Source organism: Ostrea edulis, chromosome 10, assembly GCF_947568905.1.
Source record: "Ostrea edulis chromosome 10, xbOstEdul1.1, whole genome shotgun sequence".
Classification (NCBI taxonomy): domain Eukaryota; kingdom Metazoa; phylum Mollusca; class Bivalvia; order Ostreida; family Ostreidae; genus Ostrea; species Ostrea edulis.
The window spans coordinates 13,067,518-13,094,991 of NC_079173.1; positions in this window are offsets into that span (position 1 = coordinate 13,067,518).

The window sequence follows — 27,474 nt, forward strand, 5'->3', positions numbered from 1 at the left end:
CGACTAAATCCACACCCCATCAGAGTACCATGTCAGGGGAATTAAACAATGTGTATAATGAAGAATCAATTCAATTCTACTTTAAATCTGGGGCCATTCAATTTCCCTCAGAGTTGCAGTATTTTCGCTGGACCCTGTATGTTTTAACTTGAATTTCTTCAGTATTTGTCCCTATGTATATGCTAGGCGTAATGTTAACACCTCCATGATGCATATCTTTTTTTTTCAATATGCACTATAATATATTCCATTCATATCTAACACATGTATGTAATCCCTTACCAAATAGGACATCTCTATCTTAAATTAAATATGACCAGTACTTTCGTGTGAAACTGTCCCTTACTATCATGAAGCTTATATTTTGCTTTTAAACATAAACCAATAATTCTTAATTAACATTGTAATTTTTCATCTTTAAAAAGGTTATTGACATCCCAATCTTTAGTGGAAAGCTTCCAGGTATTTTCCGATAGTGACAGTCTACTGGCAAATCCAGACATGCATTAGAAGGATGCTGATGTAGAGGACACAGAGGCACCTGATCCAAGAACTGTGGCTTTTCATTCGGAGCGACAACCTGGTATACAGTTGGTATTAATCTTTGAGGTTGAATATAAGGTTAAATCCGTAAACATTTGGTTAACATTCAAATGAATCCAGATAATACATTCACAAATGGAATCATGGCATTATGGTACACTGATATATGCGTGTACCATTTTACTGTTTATCGTTGCATTACTAGATATAACATGCAATACAAAAAGGAGACTAAATACGGAAAATCATTATTCTATTTCTAATTACAAGGTATGATAAGTGTTTTAAATGATGACAAATAAGGTATGATGGCCAATACTGATTATTTGCAATTTCCTTTCAGATATGGGACCCAATTATGCAGATTTTATGAAGCTGTTTTTGAGAGAAGATTTGGTTTTCTCCATCTATTTTGCCACCAGCCATTATGCTGAGATAGTCATGTCTAGGGGGAAGGATTGTCATATGTTTCACAAAGAAGTTCGCAGCCTATCACTGAAGAGGAACTGTACAGGTATAACTAGTTTTAAAGTACCGATATTGTGACAGTGATCTCCAGTTTGAAACCAATAATAAAATGCATTTTATAAGATTACCTTTACCAAAATTAATCTGGCTGTACATCTAAGTACATTTATTAAATGTGTACTACAATTACCCCTGCTAAAATTTCATAAGTAATTGAAGGCATAATTTTCAGAGGGCCTTGATGATAGAAAACATTTACAGGCCAATTGAATATTCAAAAGCTCTGAGAATACATCGATATTTGGGCTAAGTATAAAGAAATCTCTTTTTTCCAGATTTTTGGGCATTATCTTATGCATGTCGCTGAGAAGTCCCAGTCGATAGACAGATATTGGTCAACGCATGCCCCTATCGGAACAACCCAGTATCAAGAATTATGTCTAGAAATATGTTTTAAGAGGTTGAATATAAGAATATTTTTGTTAAATATAATGCAAGTACATTTAAATTTTTTTTAAAATATATTTTTTATTAACCTTCATATTCACAATATTTTTACAAAAGCAAACAATAACATATACATACATGTACATATATACGCATACATATACACATACATGTACAAACAGGCATAAATACATATACATGTACACATATACAGATAATAGATTATTTTCAGTTAAATAAATGATATCAAAGTGTATATATATATATATATATATATATATATATATATATATACAAAGCACTAAAATGACCAACGACACGAACAACGAGATTTCAAATTTCCAGGACGCCCCGTCCCTTCTTCAGGACAAACGAAAAGAATTACATAATGTGGCCAATATCAACAGAGAATAATGACAAAAACTACATATAAATACATCTAGCACTACAGCTACACTAATCTACAAATATATTTACAACACAGACTACATGTTTTTTGGTCTTTAGGCTTGCCAATCAATGTTAAAAGTGGAGCGAATCAGGACATGCCTTATTCGTCCAAAGAGCTGATCCTTATATATATATATATATATATATATATATATATATATATATATATATCTGAAAGTAAATTTAAATTTAGTGATTGAAAGTAAGTACTTGAACATTCGTGTACATTGAACTTGGGGAGGAAAAACGGGCAGTACTTTTTCATAAAATTTGATATAATAATGGTGTTGTTGCTTAGCAACCAAATATATTTGAATACAAAAAATAGATTATTTTAGATTTTAACAGTAAAGATCTTTGTTTTAATGTTGCAATATTTATACTATTTAGTGGAACATAATGACAAAACGTCATATCATTAGAAAATGATGAATATGTATATAAAGTACGAAATTTCCATTTTATGACCTTGACCTTAATTCTCTTCATTATAATTTTTGTTAAAACCCCTTTAAAATGATTAAGATCTAGTCAAAGATTATATTTTTAAAATAACGTGACATTTACTAATCATCATGTGACATTTACTAATCATCATGCAATGTAACTATGCTTAAATTGTGTCGAATGGATGTAGAAAGGCAAATTATGGTCAAAATTAAACCATGAGTGTTGTTACTTAGCAATCAAAAATATTTGTTTGTCAATAAAATTGATTAATTTGATTGTGATGTTTTTGTAGTATTTTAAAAGACACATCAGCTCATACATTTAGAATTTCCTATTTTTGACTCGAATCTAGTGAGAGGGGTCGTAATATATATATTCCAGAGAAAAAAGACTGCAAAATTGTGCACTTAAATGACCTTTGACCTCGTATAACTCTTTGGGGTCATGGGATAACATGACAAACTTTATAAAAAAAAAAAAATGTTCCCTGTCCAATTCTTTACAAAATTATATGTCACATGCCTACCTTAAATGGTGATACATGCAGATGTAACTCGATTTAAAAATATTGTCATTTAGTCTTTGAAAACCTCTAAAATGTGCCGGTAGAGAAAGGGTTAATGATTCTTAAAATATAGGAGACAATATATTACTATGTCCATTTTAACTCTTGATCTTTGACCAGGTGACTTTAAAATCAATAGGGGTCATCTACTCCATAAGATGTACCAGTATACCAAGTTTGATGTCTGTCAAGCAAAGGGTTCTCTAGACATTGAGCGGTCAGTATATTCGTATGTCCAGTTTGACCCTTGACCAAGTGACCTCAAAATCAATAGCGGTCATCTACTCCTTAGGATGTACCAGGTTTGATATCTGTAAAGCAAAGGGTTCTCAAGATATTGAGCGGACAGTGTCTTCCTATGTCCAGAGTAGATTGACCCTTGACCTTTGATATTTTAACCTGAAGATCAATAGCCTAAGGGGTTCGCTTCTGCTCGTAACCAACCCACATATGAAATATCATTACGATAAAGTGAATGCATGGTTCTCAAGATACTGAACGGACAACATCGACATACCGACCGACCGACAGGTGCAAAGCAATATGCTCCTTTTCTTTGAAAGGGGGGGGGGGCATACAAATTAAAATATTGAATTTTAGATTAAAAACAGAAACAAAAATGTTACAATAAATTATTAAAACAAAAATGCTAAAATATAATCGCGGCTCTGTTACACCTCCATATGAAAGGTGAAGTAGCCGACGGTGATCAGTCTCATATCTCCTATGAGCAATACAAAATCTTTGGCGGTCGGAAAGTTTTTGACTGAAAACAAAAAACGGTGTCAATGTTCTCTGTTTCTATCGCATGTACATGTAGAACCATCATATTATTATAGATTTGTTCCTGCGAAAATCCCTCAAATATTGATTGAGTTATATGACAATTCGTTATTGACAAAGTTTGAATTTTCCCTTGTGTTAACTTTCGTCGCCATTTTTTCGGGTAGTAGATCATGTCATAGTCACATGGCCCGCCACCGTGATTATTCACAGAAAAAAGTGTTCGTTTTTTAAAGCATGGATCTTTGAAATTTGGTTAAATGGTTAAACTATCCCCGTCCACACATTTTCTTTAGTTCTTGTCTGAATTCGTTATCAGTGAACAGGTAGACGAACGGATTCAGAATTCCGTTGAGTGCTACGATATCTGGAAAATATTCATCCACCAGATCCTCCAGTTTGGAAATTCTCTGTCTTGGGTAGAAGTATCTATTTGTGACTGTAATAAACTGGAACACTGTCTGGGAAACAAAGCTGACTATCAAAAACATGGATATAATGGCGAATCTAATTGCAATACGTCTGTTCCTCTCCGAATCCTGGTCGTCTGCTGACTTTTTAGCGAGATTACTCCATTTTTGAAGTGTTACACTAACCGACGTTTTTTGTCCAGATTCGCAACTGATACTACTAACTCCGTATTTCATTTTCTGTTTTGATCTTGCATTCTTGACCAAAGCTGCCCGTATTCTTATTTGTAATACAATAGTTACTACAATAAAAATTACAGCCGCAGCGAAGACAAACCCTAAATGTAAAATTGGTAACAAGTCTCCGTCATATTTGTTTTCGATAGCACACCTGGTAGCATTGATATTTTCGACTGACACATATCTTCTCCCGTAAATCAAATAAATCGGGACATTTACAAGAAAACATAGTAAGACTGTGCTTACGCATATAACCTTGGAGTGGGTGACAGTGATCTGTGGCTTAAAAGGTGTGCATATTTTCTTGTATCTCTCAAATGCAATGAAAATAATAATCAAAGCAGCGGCATATCCAACAGAATTCCCTATGTAGTGAGATATTTTACATATAAACATGATATATCCCTGATTGTAGACAGATCTCATTCTGCTCAACTCTTTGGCAATATGTGCAATGCAGGTAAACATGTCGACGATTGATAGAAATATCACGAAGACTCTGTAATTGGATGAGGCATCAATACGTGTACGAAACACGTGTAGAACTAGAATGTTCCCAATGATTCCTATCAGATTGAAGAGATAGCTTGCAGCGCCCAGTGGAGCCCTCTCCTTCCTTCCTTCTATGTTGTGTTCCAGCAAAAGTGCATTTCCCATACCGACGGCCTTCTTCAATACAGAGAAAATCTGAGGAAAAATTAGATGTGAGAGTGTGAGATAGAGAAAGGATGAGACAAAACAATATCACTTTACAAACTGTCCTTTCCTTGGGGAATCATTTAATAACTTTTACAGTGGTGACTTAACAACTGATGCTGATTGGATGAAAAATTCGTTTGATTTCTGTGTCCAACAAAAATTCATACTGAGTTCATCTGCACTAAGCACGCAGGACTACTTTTCTCTAGAATGCGTCTTTCCCATTAACGGCCGTTCTAATTTTAGCGCTATTTATAGAACGGGAATTTCCCCACATGCATTGTAAACGAAATGTATTCGTTTGATGCAACCATAAATAAACACAACCAAAGATGTGAATAAAATGCAAATTACTTTTTTTTTAAATAGCACACATATGCCTTGTGATGACATGGCAGAATAGTCAACTTGATGACGTAGGGCACTAGTAGAAGTAGACAGATTACGGTATGTATCGTCTGCTTTACGAGTTCGATAACATGACGGAGCAAGTAGCGACTTTTGATCTGGTAAATATTAATGAAATTGAACTGCTTCAGTCAACGAGGGTAATTTAGATGAAGAGGTATTGAGCTTTTTACTTGATATTGAAATGGATCTGAGTCGCATTCCACCGTTCCTACGATACAACCAGTGTTCAACGTCTCGAATGCAATGCAGCATACATCCAGTCACCACTTGTTCTCTTCCTTTATATCTAATTCAGCTTTTAACCATTGCACCTTTAGGTATCACACCGGTAATTATTTTCACTATACATATATTACTATAGAGGAAAAAAATCATTAAAAATCAGTTCACAAAATTTATGCCGAATAACGCAGTCAGACACGTTCTATGTTACCTATCTCGTCTGCCCACACCAGAAAAACAACACCCTACGCGGCATTTTCGAAAATAAATTACCCGCAAACAAGACTACCCTCAAATCCACGTGTTTTTCACATGTGTGTAAACAGTCGGAGTGCACCTCAGGAATTAGTCTCAGCTACCAACAGCAAATAGTTCCTTTGTATACACTTGGCTATTTCTACAAATTACACAAAATTTCCTAATCAGGGGTACAAAAATTAAGAGAAAAGAAGAAGAGGAAATGAGAAAAATCACGCAAGGAAAAAAATATTTCTTTAAATATATGGAACTACAATTGACTAAGTTAATTTTGATCGGACAATTACCGGTGTGATACCTTTAATTTAGCGTATAATTCATTTAATTCTGCACAGTAACTCTACCTCACCCGAACGCACAGCCAGTTTTGTTGTTGTTTTCATTGTTACGTATAGGTATTCCTACGCGCCATTTCAAAAACGTTAATTCAAGCTTTGTGATGAGCGAAACCATTTGTTTTTCTATTTTAAAAATATAATTAAATGAAAAGAAATAAAACTTATAATTCTTTATTTGATGCATGTATCAAACGAAAAACTGGACGGAAAACTTTTTCATCAATGCGCTACGCGCAAGATACAATCAATCACATGAAACCAATGGTTCTTACAGGTGACCATATACATGTATCTAATGTACCAATATCTAAACATTACAGATTTTGATTTGTATTTAACAGGAAGGGAGAACATGCAATGGACCAGACCAGGTAAATCGACTGAGATTCGGCTTGGCTGAATATTTGGAATGACGCCTTTACCGAATCTCGGGGCAGATTACAGACTGGGATTCGAACCCGGGGCCTTTTGAATCTCTAGTCAGGTGCTCTGCCAACTGAGCTAACTGGCCACTGACGATCGAAACCGTATGACCGCTACATGTATATCTGTAAAAATTCTATTTGAAATTAAAATGCTGTCTAGGCCCAAACATCATACCTATTCTATAACATGAAGGGTGTGAGGGACGAAGTGCCTTAGTACAATATACTAGTTGTGGTGTACTAAAGGTTAGAGAGATCGCTTTGCAACCGGAAGCTCTGGTTCGATTTTTAATCGTGGCGTCACGTCTGATTGATGCTGTCTGGAGGTACATAAAGCAGCAGTCACGCCTCACCGGATAACGTTAACGGACGTCCAACGGACAACAAAATTGTCAATCCGTTTGTCTCTGTTCATTTGTGTTTCTTTTTCGACTAACGCGTTTCTAGTCCGGCGTGTTCAAAACTTGAAACGGACACCACCAGCCAATGGAGTCCGCTTAGTGTACTGTAGCTATGTGTTGTTATGCGTTTTAATCGGAACCTATGCATTTCTTTTCCTGCACTTGTCCAGTTCGCATCCGTTAATGTCCGGTGGACATGAGTCACGGCCTGACTACTACTGGGCATGCAGCGGGTCAACCGAAGATGTAATGTACACCATCCGCAAGTTTACGGACAAGAAACACGTGAAACTGGCGAATAACGGTTGTCAAACGGACGTCCACGAGACTGGTACAAGTCCGTTCGTTTAACGTGAAATGAAAGTTAGGCAAGTTTCTCATGCGTGCCATGTTCGTTTGACCAGGCCTGTGGGTTATAAAATGTTTCGAGTACGTACTCTGTACTCAGACTCATAATCCGGGATCTAAAGCTATTCTCATACTCAAAACTTATACACGAATTAGAGTGAAATATTGAGTATGAGTATTGTTTGGGGTACTGAGTATGAGTTTAAGTACCGGGTACGTCTTCAAATAGCTTTATAACCTCCAGGCCAGGTACTTGCCCGTTATCCAGACGGTAATATACCGTGTCTGACCATTAAGTGAGTCATCTATTCTCTTTTTTTCACTATATATTTCATTGAAAACACAATTTCTATGAAAATGTACTGTGAGGTGAATTAAGTATCAATTTTCATGACATTTTCACTTATTATGCAAAATCGTTGAAATATTCTTTTCCTGTGACGATAAACAAATTGTTGTGATACCGTGATCAGTGAGAATAGTTTATGAAATCATCAAGGCAAAACTTTCAACCTCAAAATACATGCACTATAATTTCTTAATAAATTGTGCCGTAGAATTTCAATTTTGCATTTGACGTGTGATTTCACCGCAACACCTACAGATAAAATTATGTTAAAATCATATGAATAAACTACAAACAATTCTGTATTTTTAAAATATTATAATTATCTATAAAAAGGAGCTACATTGAACGCTCCAATAAGTGTTTCCTAAAAGGCATTTTTCAATGAAATATACATGTATAGTGGGGGAAAAAATGAAATTATGACTTACTTATCGCCACGACACTATCTTCAGGTTCAGACAGGGTCTCTACCATGCAGTGAATATTGGGCGGTCTGCTTTTTCCCAACATTGTCAATGAGAGAGAGAGAGAGAGAGAGAGAGAGAGAGAGTCGTATAGCCTTTCCCTGTGCCCTGTCTTTACTCTTCCCAACATTTGTAGACCTTCCTTTTGAAAACATCATGAAAATATGTCAGCGAAGGTGGTAAGTCTGAAAAGATATATCCATTTTCGATTTATACGCATTTTGTCAGTCACATGACCGGTGCAAGTCCGTTCGTTTAACGTTGAAAAAACGTTATACAAGTTTCGCATGCGTCCCACCCCGCGTTTGTTTAACCGGAAACTTGCACTGTTATTCAGACGGTAATGTCCGTTAATCGACCGTTATTTGCCCTATACATGTCCAGTAATAGTGCGGTTATTAAACGTTTTATACGCTTCATACACCAATCACAGGAGCCCCGCGCAGCTGCGGGAACGACTTTCATCAACGAATAGCATTATATCACAATTCTTTTTATCCGTGCGACGTCCGTTTATTCTATCCAGTAGGATGTGAAAGTTGAAATAGAAGTTGGCGTTAAAAAAAACCTTCTCTTTACTACGACCGTAAGCGCCGTGCATACGCAAACAGAACCATGCCACGCGACATAAAGCTGACAGCGTTTGTACATTAGAAGGAAAATTATCAAACGAGACGCAATATAACACCTGGAAACAAGTGAAAATGAGGTTAAAATTCACAATACAGTCCATTTACCGATCAACCCTGTCTACCGTTCCAGAATAAGAGTATCTACCAAAAAAGTATAATGATGATAAAACAACTCCAAAACAGCCAATCATCTTAGTTACATGTAACGTTCACATCGCAGATTTGATAATTTAGACCTACTTGGTATTTCTCAGTGTTTCTTAACGAGATTATTCAGCCCTTCATTGTTTTGTTTTGCCCTTTCCACGATCTTTCTAACTAGAAGTAATGAGATCATTCATTCAGTAAACTTCACTCAACCTCCACCATTCTTCTTCGTTTGTAAAACATTGACAAACAATAACTTAGGAGAAGCAAGGCCATGCATACGATAGTTCACATATCCTATGGACCCCACTATGTCAAAGGTGCCAAGACGTAATCGTTCTGTCCGTCTATCAACACTTTCTGTTGCACGTGATAACTACATATTAATACATAGTAAAGGTATTCGTGCCGCATTAAACAGCATTTTGTTCAATGTCAAAAAACAGACTAATATTTTGTCAGTATGATAAACTATGAAAAATAATGCGATTTGACGATTTCGACAATTTATATATAAGTATTAAAGGAGTACTGGTCTATACTCAAAGTAAGGAAAAAATGATGATAGTCTTATGCATATTTATGAAGGAATGACGTTTTTGGTGGATGTGCGCAAGTATGTAGTTGTACTGAAAGGGCCTGAAATGTAACACCCCCCCCCCCCTTCATTGTTCAAATTGGTTCTCTCTACCCTGAATGTGTTCCGCTTACAGCCTGCAGGTCGTCTACGCTATTACATCGTCATGTAATTGTTGACTTTCAAAATCCCGCGTGCAACGTCACGTGATCATGAAGACGTTCACTATCCGACTAGAAGAATACATAATTAAACAGGAAATTAGCTTGATAACTTTTTAATCCAAATGAGTTAATTTACATAATTTGCATAAAGTGTACAACTTATATAGCTTCATATAAAACACTTTTTTTTTTTTATTCGTACGATAATATTCAAAGATTATATCATGCTTTAAAATTTATACATCATGTCGTGCACGGTACCGGTGTTACTTTCATACGTGCATAAGAAAATGCTTCCGCTGTGTTTACACAGATGCATATTTTGTGGATTATTAAAATCTTATACATCAATGGCAAGGAAAATATATAAATAATGACAATAGCTTATATAAAATATAATTTACACGCATTTCATGAGCAATAACACCGGAGTTATATACACGCAGATGTCGTCATTTTTCGATGTCCCGCGTTACATAAAATACTCATACGCTTTATCCACACATTAATAAAATGATTGATTTTGTCCCAAATAACGTAAAAATTGGTGTATGATTGTGACATCCTTATCTAAAATCCATAAACTAATTACTTTAAATATTGAGTTCATAGAATTGATATAGCGACCTTGAAACTGGCAAAGATAGTGGTGTCCCGTGTTTGTAGATAGACTGCGAATGCAAATCATCATGACCAGTAGCATGCCTAATGCAGGGGGAAGTTGACTACCCTTGTTACATTTATAATGTACATATATCGTGGAGCACAGTGTATGCCAGTATTATATAATTCTGAGTATATCCATGAAGTAGATTGATTTTTTCGGTGTCCAGTGAAATGTCCTTATTCTACAAAAGCGCGCTTTTTAAACAATTCTACCATTATATGTCTTATTTCTAAGCATTATTCCAACGCGAATATTTTAATGAATATAACTTACAGAAAGTACATAAAATTTACTATATAGAATATACAACATTTCATTTTATCCTGCATCCATTTAGGAAAACGAAAAGATACTTAATGTCCAAATAAATGTCCCATGTGATTTTGTCGTTCAATGACGCGACGTCAATGTATACAACCTACGTCTAGCTAAACGTAAAATGTTGTTATTATTGTTTTTTAAATGATCTAAATTAAAATCATTATTAAAACCAGTATACAAGGTATTTAAGCTATAGCATGTGTGTTTCATATATATGTTTTACTCTGGTACATGTACTTTAATTGGCTTTATGAAATAACAATTATACAGACTACATTTTGTTGCATGTACTACTGTATGTATGCATATAAAAATTCAGCATTGAACAGATACACTTACGGTGTGTAAAACGTTGCAATATTATACAAATCTTGATTTATATACGAAACTCTTTAATCATATTCGATAATCTTGTTATTCATATGCGAAAATTTTACTTATATTCGATAATTAATATTTATATGCGAAAACGTTGATTTATATTCGATAATCTTGTTATTTATTTACATTTGGTAACCTTGTTATTTATATTCGATATAATATTTGATTCATATTTGATAATGTTGATGTACCCATGCTAGATGTACGCAAGGATTTAGTCATATTGATTGTAGGTGAAATGCATAATTTCAAAAATTAATAAAAGAATTGGCTTCATTGACCATGACCTGACCTCGGGTACATGTATCTTAAATTTAACTAGAGGAGCTACTCTGCTAAAATTAAACTTTAATAAATATACAGCACAACTACCAGTGATACATTTGACCTACTGCCTGAATTGAATAGTTGACCTTGCCCTAATATGCTGAATAAACCCAGTAGCTATGTCGAAGCTTGAGTGGCTGCCCTGTAATTCCTCATAGGCTGTTTAGCTACCTGGATTAACAAGAGTGATACAAAGAATATTTATTAATCGTAATCAGAAACAGGATGCACATTTACATATATGGCGGAAAGGGTCGCATGCAAATATTTGTAGGGAACTGGGGAGGCGGCCAGTTTGACGACCAATGTAGGGGCAAAACAGGGGGCCCTATGTGGACATAGGTGCCTGGACCTGAACGGGTGATCACGTTCTAAGGGGGAAGAGATCTCTGCGCATCTCACCTGTCTCCTGCGTGCTACCTGGTTTAAAGAGCAAGTACAGAGCAAACTATGGACCCTCCTACAGTTTCCAACATGCACCAGCCTGTAGCATCCCCCCCCCCCCTTAGTAGGAGGTGGATGTGGCACAGCTATGAACTAGATGAGAGCCCCACGATATAAACTTTACCAACTTATTCAAGAAATTGCTATTTTCTATGAATATCCACTGACCCTTGACCTACTTAAGTGGTCATCTGGAGGGTACACATTAAATGCCTGTCCCCTACTTTAGTAGCAGGTGGGAGAAGAGCCTGTTTTTGGCGCAGAATTATTGATCATTTATGTAAGTGCCTATGATACTAATACGGGTCGGTCAGGAAGTACATGCGCCATTGTTTCCTTACTCTAAAGAGTCATGTGAGCACAGGCACCAGAACGGTGATATATAGCGTATTAGATCTTATGTACCCCCTCCCCCATTACAATGAAAGAAAGATATATACATATGTCACAAATTAAATGAATTGAATGTCAAAATCTTGTTAGAGTATCAGTGACGTGTTGAACAACCTCATTGTTATATTTAGGACCCAGGTGATCTCAGGCGGGTGTGAGCGATTGCCCCTGGAATATGTCGCCCACATGTGTTGGTACTCCAGAAGAGTAGAGGAAACCTCTCTCTATATATATAGTAGAGTAAAATACAATTTTTCGCATATGAATATTAAGATTTCTCGCATATAAACCAAAATTTTCGCATATAGATATCAAGATTATCGAATACAACAAATAAAGATTTTCGCATATGAATAACAAGATTATTGAATATAAATAGCATATACAATGTAAATCAAAATGTGTATAAATGCACCGTTTTACATGCCATATACACTACCATTAATATTTTAAACTTTCATAAAATATAAGGGACGAGATCAAAAGTTCAACGTCTGACAAAAAAAATTTAAATTCAGTTTTCACGAGATCCCCGCCCCCTCAAACTAAATATGATATATATTGAAACTAATCGATTCGCAAGTAAAACATGCGATTATAAATAACACTCTGTATACCTTTTCTACTGTTTATTCACAAATGAAAGTGAACATAAAAACGTTAAAATGTAATATTATTTGGAGGTTTTCAACTCTCACTTCAACTCACCGTGGTTATTATTATTAATTTATTCATTAATTAAGCGCAAAAATTACATATACTTTCTATGCGCTGGTTGTTGTTTTTTTTCCACTAGAGCGTGATCGATGTCGGATGACAGAAACATACAGGAGTTTTTAACACCCCCCCCCCTTCCGCACAAGTATTTGAGTTTTGATTTTTATCCCACATCGATCTTTTGATCCCGCCCCTAACCGATCGCCTCAAGGATGGTAATAAGTTTTGATTTAATAAATAAGCCATAAGTGCTCATATATGTACACTGTACGAAATTAATCTCATAGATTTTTTTCCAAAAATATGGAAAGGTTTGAATTTATGATTAAATCATTTTTCACTTGCATGACGACCCCCCCCCCCCCCTTCCCAACAAAAAATCGATTGTAAAAGCTTAAATCTATAATAGTTTTAAAAAGACTTTAGTTATTTCAATATGGATTTCAGAAAGTGGATGAGAAAAAGAAAATATCACAAAGGGAAAGGCTTGAATACTATAGATATATGAAACTCCAAAAACGCCGAGAACTAAGGCTAGCATTGTAGAATAAAACCAAAACTACCAATTAGACTGAATATAAACAAACATCAGAGGTGGTGAGAAAGTACAGAGCGAAACGGGCTAAATGTGAGAGAAAGAAACACAAAGAAAATATAGAAATTCATTAAGACATACAACTAGCCATGCGGTATATATCCTAGAAAAAACCAAAAATGATTTTTTTTTTTTTTACTGTGTTCAAATGTCTCAGAGGTCATTCATAAGAATTGCAAGCCTTATTTCATGGGATGGTTACCTGTAAAATGCGAAACAAAATTGAAATGAAACTAAATCTACCGAAGCGAAACGACACCTACCGAAACGGGTACCCTTATTTCACACGAGATGCATGCTGTTGTAGGCACGGTGAAATAAATACAGTACGTATACTTTGGAGTAATTCTAAGAATTCAAAATTTTTATGAATGTACACTATACACGTACAAAGATTTATTTTGAATTTTTAAACGATAAACCATGCATGTGCTTTAATTATGATGTTACAGCTTGGAGATAATGAATTTGTTTAAAATGTGACGTTGATCACGACTTTTGTTAGCCAGTTGAAATATGGTAATAACAAACGGCCAATGTGACAACCTGACCACTGATGATGGAGACTATAGGTCAGATACGGACAGTGATTAAGGTGATGGACAGTTATTGAGGTATTAGAACACTAGCCCTTAAATGACCACAAGTCCTTTGTTAAAATTCTTCTCTTTAAATGCTAGAGGTTTGAATGACTACAATACGCGTAATACATTGTATGATTGGTTACAAGATTTAGATAGAGATATTGTATTATTACAAGAAACTCATTTTATAGAAACAAGGGAATACTCATATAATGCAAGGTGGCGAGGAACCAGCTATCATTGCTTTTCAGACTCGTCCTCGAGCAGAGGTGTGTCAATTCTTATTAGACAAAACCTTGCTTTTGAATTTATTAATTGTCATAGATCCACTGATGGGCGTAAGATATTATTGAATATTAAGTTCAATAACACTGTTTTTACAATTGCTAATTTATATGCTGCAAACAAAGTACTAGATAGAAAATCTTTTTTTTTTTTTACAAATTCTAATCTTGGATTAAAAAAAAAGCATCTAATACCGAAAATTTACTCGTTTTTGAAGATTTGAATTGTAAACTTGATGAAAATCAAGATTTTGACACTAGTAAACATCAATTAGTTCTACTACTAAGACAGTTTGAATTAAGTGATATTTGGACTAAAATGAACGAAAATAAATCGGGTTTTACATCGTGCAATGCACATAATGTACCATACAGCAGAATTGACTACGCCTTTATATCAGAAAACTTTAGCTATTCTATTGATTCTTTAACACTACGAAATTGTCCCCAGGTAAATAATAATAGATTAAGTGATCACTTCGGACTTAGATCAGATCTAATTATAAATGAAAATAAGAGAGGATCCGGATATTAGAAAATGAATACTTCCATTTTATTAGATAAAGATTACTGTACAAACATAAAACAAATGTTAATGAAAAAAGAATTAGAAATTAATGCTATCGAATGTCCACACGAACGTTGGGAAAACGTTAAGTATTTAATTAAGCAGGTTTCGGTAGAATTTTCAATAAAGAGAAGTAAAAGTTTGAAACAAAAGGCTAAGAAAATCGAGGAAAAAATTAAAATCATTGAAAGGAGTCCACCGGAGGAAATAAATTATACAGAAAAAATAAATCTAGAAAAGGAATTAAACGATATTTATAAAAATAAATCAAAAGGAGCCTATATAAGATCACAGGCTAACTGGATAAAGTATGGAGAAAAATGTTCACTTATTTTTTTTATCTTGAAAAAAAAAAAAGCATCAAAACAATAATGTAATTGAAAAAATTGTAGAGGGCAATAACACATCATATACTAATAACGAAATCTTGGGTCAGCTATGTGATTTTTAAGAAAACCGTTATTCTCCAGAAAGGCCAAACATATATCAAATCAAAAATTACATCGCGGAAATAAATATTGAAAATAAACTAAACATGTGGAAAAAAATATATGCGAGAGTCTCCCAACTTTATCCGAATGCGAAGACGTAATTAAAAATATGAAAAACAATAAATCTCCAGGTAGAGGTGGTATACCAGTTGAATTTTACAAAATTTTCTTGAATAATATAAAGCATTACTTCTTCAGCTCTTTGATAAAATCTTTTGAAAGTAAAGAGCTCCCAAAATCGCAGAGGCTGTCAATAATAAGTCTTATTTATATAAAAAAAAGGGGGGGTGAAAAGTCAAATATTAGAAATTATAGACCAATTAATCTAACAAATTGCGATTATGAAATTCTTGCATTTCTTTTGGCTAAACGTTTACAAACAGTCATATCAAAACTTATAAATATAGACCAATCAGCATATATTAAAGGCATTTTATTATTTTTAGATTTCGAAAAAGCCTTTGATACCGTAGAATAGAGTTTTATGATTGAAACCTTAAAAGCTTTAAATTTTGGAATAAATTTTATCAACTGGATTACAACCTTATACAATCAGTTCATCATCACAGTAGAGATGTTAGCTACAAGAATTAGATCTTCTGACATAATACATGGTTTTGAAATTGGAATTAACAAAGAGATAAAAATTACACAACATGCAGATGATTCCACAAGTCCCCTAAAGGACGTGCAATCAGTAAAACAAGTAATTAAAACAGTAAAAACAATTCTCTGGAGTCGCAGGTCCAAAGCTTAATCCAAGGAAATCAGAATGTATATTGCTAGGTTCTTTAAAAAACACACGTGAAAAGATTGAAGATGCAATTACAACAAATAATCCAGTTAAAACACTTGGTATATTTATAGGACATAACAAAATGTTTTGTCAAGAAAAAAATTGGATAGGAAAAATTAATCAAATTATCAGCATACTCGATAACTGGGGTAAAAGATATTTAACAATTTTTGGTGAAAAAGAAATAATCAATAATCTCATTATTTCTAAATTGCAATACAATGCGTCGATAATTCTCAATCCGCCTGATGTAATATTACATGTAAAGCAACTGAACAGAAAGATATTTATAATTTCGTATGTAATAGCAGGGAAAGAATCAAAAGAAATACACTTATTGGAAAGGAATTGAAAGGTGGAATAAATATTATTGATGTTGAATCCAAGTTTTTCTCATTAAAAGCGTCTTGGATTGCACGTCTGCTAAGTACTAAATCCAGTCTCTTAACATTTCTTGAACATAAATTTCAAAAAGAAAATCTATCGCTGAGGTATATAATTAAAACAAACTTAAGAGATGTAAAAGAATATAAAGATATGACATTTCTGCAGTTGTTCTATAAAGAAGTAATTTGTGCTTTTAAAAAACCCAAAATGATTAAAGATATCTCTATTACTCCTTCGGACGAATTCTTATCTTTACCAATTTGGAAAAATCACCTATTTCAGTTCAAAAACCATCCAATTTATTTTCCCAATTGGGTCAAGTCAGGAGTTCTACACACCAAAGATTTATATGATAACAATGGTGTATTTAGAGATTTAAAATATTTTCAAGATTTAATCTCTCATATAAACAATATTATCTGTGAATACTATATTTTAAAAACAATGTTCAACCGCATTACTCGTATATTTGACTGCAAAAAAGTCCCCTATATTAATATTAAAGACAACATGCATGTATTATTGAAAGGAAATAACTTTGTTAATATATTGAATATCAAATCATCTTTCTTCTATAACATATTAGTTGATAACAAGTTCATTAAGCCAATCACAGAAAACTTTTGGACGGAAAAGTTTGACATTCCGAAATCTTTATGGAAGACAATTTATCTAGTCGCAAAAATTTCAGATAAACAAATATCAGAGTTTAACTATAAATTGTTACATAAACTTTTGAATAATAATCTGAATGTTAGCAAATGGAATCCAAATATACAAAAATATTACGAAAACTGCGGTGAAATTGAAAACATAGAACACCTTATATATGCCTGCAGATCGTCTAAAAGAATATGGAAAAGGATTAATAATGTACTAATTCTTGATATATATTAGAAACATATCGTCATAGGCTTTATAATGAAACAAATCTATCAGAGGCTCTTAATATTTTTTATTTATTTCATTGCACTGAAGATTTATAAATATAAAATGAAAAACCTCTTGTAACAGTGGAAATTTATATATCTCAGTGAAACGGGCTTTAAATACATACCAATACATTGCAGAAAAATCGTATTCAAATGTATGTATTAAAAATATATTTAAGAAAGTTTGTACAACTTTTGATACTTCTTGATTTGCATTTTGTATATGAGAGGCCCGATGTGGATGGAGACGGCTCCTTCACATTTTGTTTACCTAGAGGCAATTGGACTCTTTGTGTGCCTTACAGGTAAACAAGGGTAGCCTTTCATGTGATAAATAATAGTGGTGTGTGTGTGTGTGTGTGAATAGTATGACTTGACTCCAATCTAACTATTGTAAACTTTATTGCATGAAATTGTATTATGCATTGCACTACAAATTCATTGATATATACATGTAACATATATTTGAATATGTAGAACATTAAAATAATGTTGATGAATGATTTATATATTTGTTGATATTGAATTCTAAAAATATAAGATTAAAAAAAAATGTGACGTTGCTTTCGTGATTATTTTGCCACAATTTATGACGTTATAAGCGTACCGTGTGCTTAGTCTGATATTACTTGATATAAGCAGAGAAAGAACCCCTTCGAATTCCAGATTTATAGATTTTATATGGGACTATAGAATTTTTAAATATACATGTAGAAATAGCATTTTCTATGGCAGAGGATAACTTAATATTCCTAAGGAACATTTTCATAAATTTTACACATAATCTATATGCATGGATTAGAGAGAGAGAGGGGGGTACCCCATTCGATTTTCAGATTTATTGCTGGGCCCCTTTTCTTTTTATCAGGTTTAGTCAATTGTGCTTCTTGTCACCATATTCTTCTGAACCCTGTAGAAAATGAAAGAAAAGTTAATACAACAATGTCTTACTTTGAGTCTTCCGTTTTAGGATCCCTGTGTTCCTGTATAGAAAATGCTTCCCTTTTTATGCCTCTCTCGACTGTAATGGGAATTTTTTTGCGGTCCATTTATATATCATCGTCAACAAATTCGTTTAGAGTTACCATTTCATAGGTATGTACAAAACACTGAACGTAGTCGCTGTCATCAGGGATCAATTACCGCCGCCGGAAAGCATAAAACAGTCATTCCAGCTTTTTACCAGCAAACAATGATAGAAAATTAATCTTAAAATCCACTAATTATTTTACATTTTCCTGATAGAAGACCATCACCTGAAACTAATTGCAAATTTTCACTCATAAAAGCTTTCTCATCAAAAAGTTATGATTGCTTGATCATGGGTATGTATTTGGAAGTAACGGAGGTTAAATTTGACATGTAGAACACTGAATGTAGCATTTTCAGTCAGATAACCTTGTCATGGTAGTAAATTTGCTGCAAATTTGTGACCTACAACAATTTATTGTCCGTAAAAAAAAAACATTCACACTTAACAACAAAAAGTTTTTGTTTCCGAAAAGGTATTTATTCAAAGTAGCTATAGTTGACAAAATTTGGAACCATATTTTGGTTCAACAACAAACTGAATCATTGGGAAAATATGTCTCACAATGACGAAATATATATTGTACTTCAAACTTTAGGTCGTATCAAATTTATCTGAACAATATTTTTCTTCACGGAACAATTTTGGTATCAAATGCTTACACTTTGAAATGAACACATCAAAGTCACGGAAGTTAATATACAAATTAGGGGATAGAATTATCTCTTCAAAAGTTCCTTTTACGTCTCGAGTCGATGAAATGGTTGATTTCCACCGTAGTTTATACAAGTCCACGGGGAAGAATTATTCATTTTCATCAATTTCCTACATATAGATTTTGTAACGGAAGTAATCAAGGAACGTTTTGTTTATAAAATGTATTCTCTAAACAGTTTGAACAGAAACAAAACAATGACATCATCTATGCCGTAACAAATGCAAATGAGGATTAACGCAATAATTCATGTTAAGGCATGAATAAAGTCAGTTAAGTACTGAGTAAGTAAAGAATAACGGAAGTTGATTCATTTTGTTTGTATAATTGGGGTCCGTTTGTTTCTTCCGTTCTCTGTAACGCCTCTGAATTTCTTGTCTTGAGAGAGCCATTTACCTGAAAATTAAAGAGCACAACTTTGTATCATATTTCAGGGCTTGTGTGTGCAATTTGTGTCAAATATGTAACTTTATAACTGTTTCGTTAGTAACTTCCGTTACTTATCAATTTGTCATGAATTAAATGTCTTACAGGAGAGACTTTATGATTTCCTTTCTCAGTTATAATGCTATTGACATATTAATCATGAAATGATCACACTGTAAAGATAAAATCCAAGGGAAAATAGAATATCTTATATTTGTCTTAACTTCCTGTGGTAACTTCCTGTGGTAACTTTCTGTGGTAACTTCCGTTACCAAGCCTGGAGGATAGTAGCATTTGTAAATTGATATGTTACATTTTCGCTGGCTTTAGAATGGTTAATCATACATATGCTTTATCATCTGAATCATGTGACTTCATATTCTTGGCATAATTTACTGTCTATGATCGCCAAATTAATCAATTGTATTCATTAACTTCCGATACAATTTTCATAAATCTACAGCTAGTCTGTTTCCATTTCAAATTTAAAATGAAATGAAAAGTATATATATATGCTTTGTATCACGTTATACATGTTTTCTCGTTTGAATACGCATAAATCAGCGTTCTACACAAATTCTATGTCATAAGATGGTTTGACTTTCAAAAATTAAAATACTTACTTTTCTTGGAAATGATGGAACTCTGGTATCTCGAAGGAATTATCTGTCCAGTCTTTGTTTTTGCCGCGTGCACAAACTTTTGTAAACGCAATATAGATAATAACGCGTAACTGTAACACGTGTAACCTTACAGTTTTCTGGAACCCGGACAAGAAAAAATAAGGGGTACCTGTGGTATCGGAAGTTAATGATCTCGGAGGTTAAAAATTTCAAGCCATTTGTACAAAAATTCTCTCTTTGATTCGAGCCTATAAATGCAAAAAATCATTTTGTTTTGCAGGGAAGGGACACTTCTTACTAATTCTACAGCAAAATAAACTTATTCAATAAATTAGGTACAAATGTATGGTCTTGGAAGTTAATTCCTTATCTGTCCCAGAACAATCAGCTGTCAACATGGGAACCTTAGTCTTCAAATTACAAAAGTTATTTAACTTTCCGTACTTTTTCATACTTAATGTACCCTTAACTTGAAAGTGAAGTGTTTTGAGGGTCTGTGACACATGCATTGCTCTATCTACAAGCCTTTGAATTTTGGTATCGGAGGTTAAGTATTATCTGGCGACAACGTATTCAGCCATAATGATTTTATTTCAAAGTGAAATTTCCAAGAAATAACTACAAAGAAAGAAGCAATGAACATACAAAAATAACTTTGTAAAAACTTGTCCGTGATTATGAGCACAAGCAAAATAGAATTCAAACTCATGCAATGACAAGTTGTCTTGCGACATGCGGTTTTTAGCATTTATGTATATAACATGCCTTATGTAGCGGCGATTTAGTGTAACTAAACCTCTAAAATTGGATATATTTTTAATCTTTATTTAACTGCCTTGAAATAGAGACACAGGTTTTTTTCTTTTTCATTGGTTCTTTTTTCTTCTGTATTAAGTTCTTATCCGGCGACACTGATTTTGTTCAAAATGCACTTTTTAAAATTTGATTTGAACATATTTTATTGTATAAATATACAAAGGGGTTGGTTACAAGTTCTAGCAATTTAGAAAACCTCTCCCGTATACAAAATATATTATGCTATACATGTACAAATAAAGATTGTCGTACCACAGAAATTATAATATTAGTTATAATGTACAATTTTGATAATATGCAATATATGTTTAGGTTCATGTAAGTACATAATCGGGCATAAAAGACAAAAAAATATTTTAAAATTATGATACATAGGTCCGATTAAAATCTGTTAGAGTTCTTAATAAACTTCTGAACTGCTCTGAAAATATAAAAAAAAAATTACATCATTTGAAAAATATTCATTTCCCCAAAAGAAAAGGTGAGTATCGAAAATAGCAATATCATTTAGCTGAAGCAGTTCATTGGGAAAAAAAACAACCTATTTCTTGCTTGCTGTATCTTTTGCATGCAAAGAAGAAATGATGGGCATCTTCAATATGACCACATTTACAATTTGGAGAGGCAATGATGTTTTTACGATAAAGATCATTATTTAAAATGCAAGAATGTCTTAATTTGGTATGAATAATATTAACATGCATATCGCTGGCCACATGAATAGTTATTTCACATGTGTTTTTTTTTAAATTTATCAATTGAAGTTGTCTCCTTTATTTCTGTACTCAGCAAGTTCCATTTTCTAACTGTGTCGGGAATAAATGACTTTTTACATGTATATAATTCAAGTCTGCATCTAAAAAGTGTGTAGTCGTTAGAATTACGGGTATCATATAATGATAAATTTCTGCGAAAATTTGGGCAAATTTCTGTCAGATATTGGGGAACTAAATTGTTATGGATTTTAAGGGCGAGTGTAAACGCCGGAGTGAGGCCGGAATGAGAGTAGTGACATGAATTAAAATCACAATATCTCCACTAATACTTGATATATTTTCATTCAGGAAAGTTTCCGCACATCTGTGACACCAGGGCTATTAGAATATATAAAAATATTTGAAATAAATTAATGAGGTATATTGAAAACCCTTGCCGGAATGGACCGAGCTCGAAAAAAATACTAATCTATACTGATCGAATAGACTCGTTTAACTGGCAATATCTCCTAAAATACTTTAAGTATTTTCATTCGGTAAAGTTTCCGCACATCTACAGATCCATGCCGTTTAGAAAATTGAAAACTTTTGGAGATATCTTATAGATAAATATCAGAAAATCCTGCCGGAATGAGGAAAGGTGTGCAAATTTTAACAAGACATCTGAGCAGTCCTTCTTGTGTAAACTACAATATCTCTTTTGTATTTGAATATTTTTTCATTCGGGAAATTGTAAATTGGCCTATGTTTTCATCGAAAATTGGCCCATATTTCCCCATTCCGGCAGGGTTTTCATCCATAGATTAATGAAAAATCTTATCAAACTATATATATTCTGATAGCTGTAGTAGCATAGATGAATGGAAAATTTCCCGAATGAAAAAATATTCAAATATAAAAGAGATATTGTAGTTTACACGAGAAGGTCCATTCCGGCAAGGTTTTTCAATATACCTCATTAATTTAATTCAAATATTTTTATATATTCTACTAGTCCTGGTTACACAAATGTGCGGAAACTTTACCGAATGAAAATACTTAGTATTTTAGGAGATAATGCCAGTTAAACGAGTCTATTCCATCAGTTTAGATTAGTATTTTTTCGAGCTCGGTCCATTCCGGCAAGGGTTTTCAATATACTTCATTAATTTATTTCATATATTTTTATATAATCTAATAGCCCTGGTGTCACAGATGTGCGGAAACTTTACCGAATGAAAATATATCAAGTATTAGTGGATATATTGTGATTTTAATTCATGTCACTACTCTCATTCCGGCCCCATTCCGGCGTTTACACTTTCCCAGATTTTAAACATATTTGTTAATTTAGCTATTTGTCTTCTATCAGAAAGGGCTTCCCACCCAGTTTCAAAATAAAGTGAATCTATTGAGGCGAAAATTGGAAGACCAGTTACTATCCTGGCAGCCAATAACTGAACTTTTTCTAACTGGTGAGAATCAAAACCTGCACATCCATCCCAGACTACAGAGGCATATTCTAATACAGGTCTAATAAAAACTGTATACATTGTTGATAAGGTGTTTCTTCCTACAGTAAATTTTAACTTTTTTAGCAAACCAAGCTTTTTATACGCATTATTAACCATGTTTTCAATATATACAGACCAGCTTAAATCATTAGAAAAGGTAAGACCAAGGTGTTTGTGAACAGTAACATATTCAAGCTGATATTGTTGAAACACTAGTTTCAGGGGGTCTACGGATTTTTTCATGGTAAAAAACATTGCTTTTGTTTTGTTAGGGTTAAATTGAAGAAGCCATTTTTTTAGACCAATTGTCTAAGATTTTTAAGCCATGATTTTTTTTCCGGATTGAGTGAGAAGCTACCACGTTGTATAGCTCTTTTTTCTCTCAAAGAAAAACCTTTCTAATACTGTATGATATATGATAAGAACAACTTCAATCACATACAGACGAACAATAAAGGCTATCCATTTAATGAGAACTATTAATATTAGTTATTTGATAACCGTTGTCTTATACCTGGAAAAATATTCTGAATATGATCAAACTTAATTACACGTAGAACATTTGAAAAGCCTAATAAGCTAGTCACGATCATTTCCCCCCCAAGAAAAACCATATTCATAATGTATGATATATAAAGCTATTTCCATCAGATACAGACGAACAACAATAAAATATCTAATTACAAACAAAACTGCCGGATCATGCTATTTTTTTTGTCTGATAAACACCTATTAAGGTAGATCTATACTCGGCCTGAAATGGACTCAGTCATGAAAAAATTGCCTTTACAAGATAAATATACATCCCAGTAAGAGATAGACATTGAAAAATATATATGTTGACATGCTATTTTCATTGTTATTGCTTCTCCAAAGTAAGCACCCCATCAACATTATAAGGAAAATGCACTCCTCCATAGGTAGTTGTAAATATTTTATATGGTTGTAATCAGCAATTCTATTGAAGTATGGTGATGGAAAAAAAAAACCAAAAGACAATAAAACAATTTGTATTATTGAATTATTTTGTTTTAAAAATCCAGAAAATGCTTTGGTTTTTAATTCTACATCTGAAATTGTGATCGGCATATGAACTTCATTTATGTACATATTTTAATGAGAAGACGTGCATTTTAACTAGTATATTAAAGTATATAACAAGTGCAGCTCCTTTAGAAAAAAAATCAACGGAAACTTACTAATAATTATTCATTTTACATGCAAAAATCATCGAGATCGGCATCCCACCAATGTCGTCCTGTACTTGAGTCTCGACTGATTATTCCATTATGATTATGATAACAATACGTTGAAAGTAAGATAGTGTTTTAAAAAGAAAAAAGAAATATTATTGTTTTTATTGTCGATGATTTAATTGTTAGTAAGAATAAATACGAATCATGATCACACCGTACCAGTCTAATTCAAAACAAAGTTGTGACTCGAATTGTGTTTTTTAATATCGAAAAGCAGTTACCTTTTTTACATCAACTATGTCAATGAAGTATTTTATATGGGTGTTGAAATGCTTAGGTATTTAGTTTAAATTTTTGCGCAATTAGTTATGAATTTAAAGCAGATTTTCGACATAGTTTGTTCAATCCAATAAACTTATCTGACATAGTTATGTAACACTAACCTGATTAAAAAGATAGCTGCCTGTTTTGACCGACTCGGGTTTACATTTCTAGGTAAACATCATATCTTTAGATACCTAGTGTTTTTCAATGATGATATCAGACATTCAGTATTCAAAAATGTGGATATGATTAATTAATGTTAAGAATGGTTCATACTCCATTAAAGTAATTTACTTCACGTTGTTCAAAACACGTGAAATTAGTTTAAATTCATTTCTTTGAAAACATGCCGAAAAAAAGTATACTAATGCAATAATCAGTTATCTTCGACGGAATGAAAAATATGAATCATTTACCCTACCCTGTGAAAAAAGAATAGAAACATCCTATATATTGGACATTCTGGAGCCTACATTAAAAATGTGCATAATCATTTGCATGAGATTTCTATATGGTAGAGGCCTGGTAGTTGGATATCTGTATAAGGATTCTCCATGCTTTATGTACTGTTAAAGGTCAAAATTTTATATTTAGAGGTCAAAGGGCTAGTATTATGACATCATTTACTGATCCTTTTAATTCTTTCTGCATTGAATTTGTCAATTCTCCAAAACATCCCAATTTCCCTCATTGTGATACATTTTAATCTGTGATCCATTTCAATCAGTCTATTGATTTTTTGTTGGATTTGAATTATACATATTTTTCGAAGAAATTTTTACAGTAGCATAATTTCATGTGAATTTGCAATTCTTGAGCTACCTCTGTTCTATTATAACATCAGGGTGCACTCAAATACAGTGGCGGATCTATACCTTACTGTGGGGTGAGGGGGGTTAACCCATTTAAAAAGAATGATTTAAAATGGTGCATTTTAGACTGAAATTCTTGTTCTTTCTTCCGTTCATTTGTAGTCACCACATCTTTTATATGTTTGGGTGTGGTAAAACAAAAAAGAAGACCCCCTCCCCTCACAAACCCGCCACTGAAATATGCTGGTGTCAGTATATTTTTCTTAATTATAGTAACAGAAACGCAGTGTTCGAAATTGGTTTAAAACTTAGTACAGACTATGGGTTTATGCCAAAACAAGATGACATAGACCTCATCGAACTGGCATAGACCGCAACATTGAAAAAAAACCCGCAAATTTGAAACATTTTTATTCACTTCTAATGTACTTAGAAAGCATATTTTCTTTCCATTTCCATAACAATGTTCTCCTTTCCTCATAACGTTTATCAGACGTCGACTTGTGGGATAACTTAATTGCTTTAAACCTGGAAAATTGACATACACAGTTTGTTCTATCCCAATTACAATTGGCATAGACCAGTGTCATTTGACATAGACTCGGTCTATCGGTCTATGGTTAATTGCGAACACCAAGAAACGTCCGAAAGGTCAGTTATAAAACAGCATCACACATATTTGTAATATGTCAACAGGTAATTTTTAAACAGTGCACTTTCTAATGTTGACTGTCTGATATCACCCTCATCTTACTGGAGTTTGATAGGCTATATATCAAAGTATGTGAGCAGAACGTGTGGTTTTTAGCTCACCTGAGCTGAAAGCTCAAGTGAACTTTTCCGTCTGTCTAAACTTTTAACATTTTCGACTTCTTCTCCAGAACCACTGGGCCAATTTCAACCAAACTTGGCCAAAAGCATCCTTGGGTGAAGGGCTTTCACGTTTGTTCAAATGAAGGGCCATGTCCTTTTCAAAGGGGATATAATCATAAAAATGCAAAAATAGGGTGGGTTCATTTAAAAATCTTCCTCTCAAGAACCGCTGGGCCAAAAAAACTGATATTTACATGAAAGCTTCCTGACATAGTGCAGATTCAGGTTTGTTCGAATCATGGCCCCCGGGGGTTGAATGGGGCCACAATAGAGGATCAATTTTTACATACAAATATATAGAATAAATCTTTAAAAATATTCTTCTCAAGAACCACTGAGCCAGAAAAGCAGAGATTTACATGAAAGCTTCCTGACATAGTGCAGATTCAAGTTTGTTCAAATCATGGCCCCCGTGGATATGATGGGGTCACAATAGGGGATCAAAGTTTTACATACAAATATATAGGAAAATTATTTAAGATTCTTCTTCTCAAGAACCACTGAGCCAGAAAAGGTGAGATTTACAAGAACTCTTCCTGATATAATGCAGATTCAAGTTTGTTCAATCCATGGCCCCCGGGGGTATGATGGGGCCACAATAGGAGATCAAAGTTTTACATACAAATATATAGGAATACATAGGAAGAAACTGTAAAAAATCTTTTTCTCAAGAACAGCAAAGTCATAATTATTCATATTTATATGTAAGCATCTTCAGGTAGTGAAGATACCAGTTTGCTCTAATCTTGACCCCCAGGGGTAGGTGAGGAAC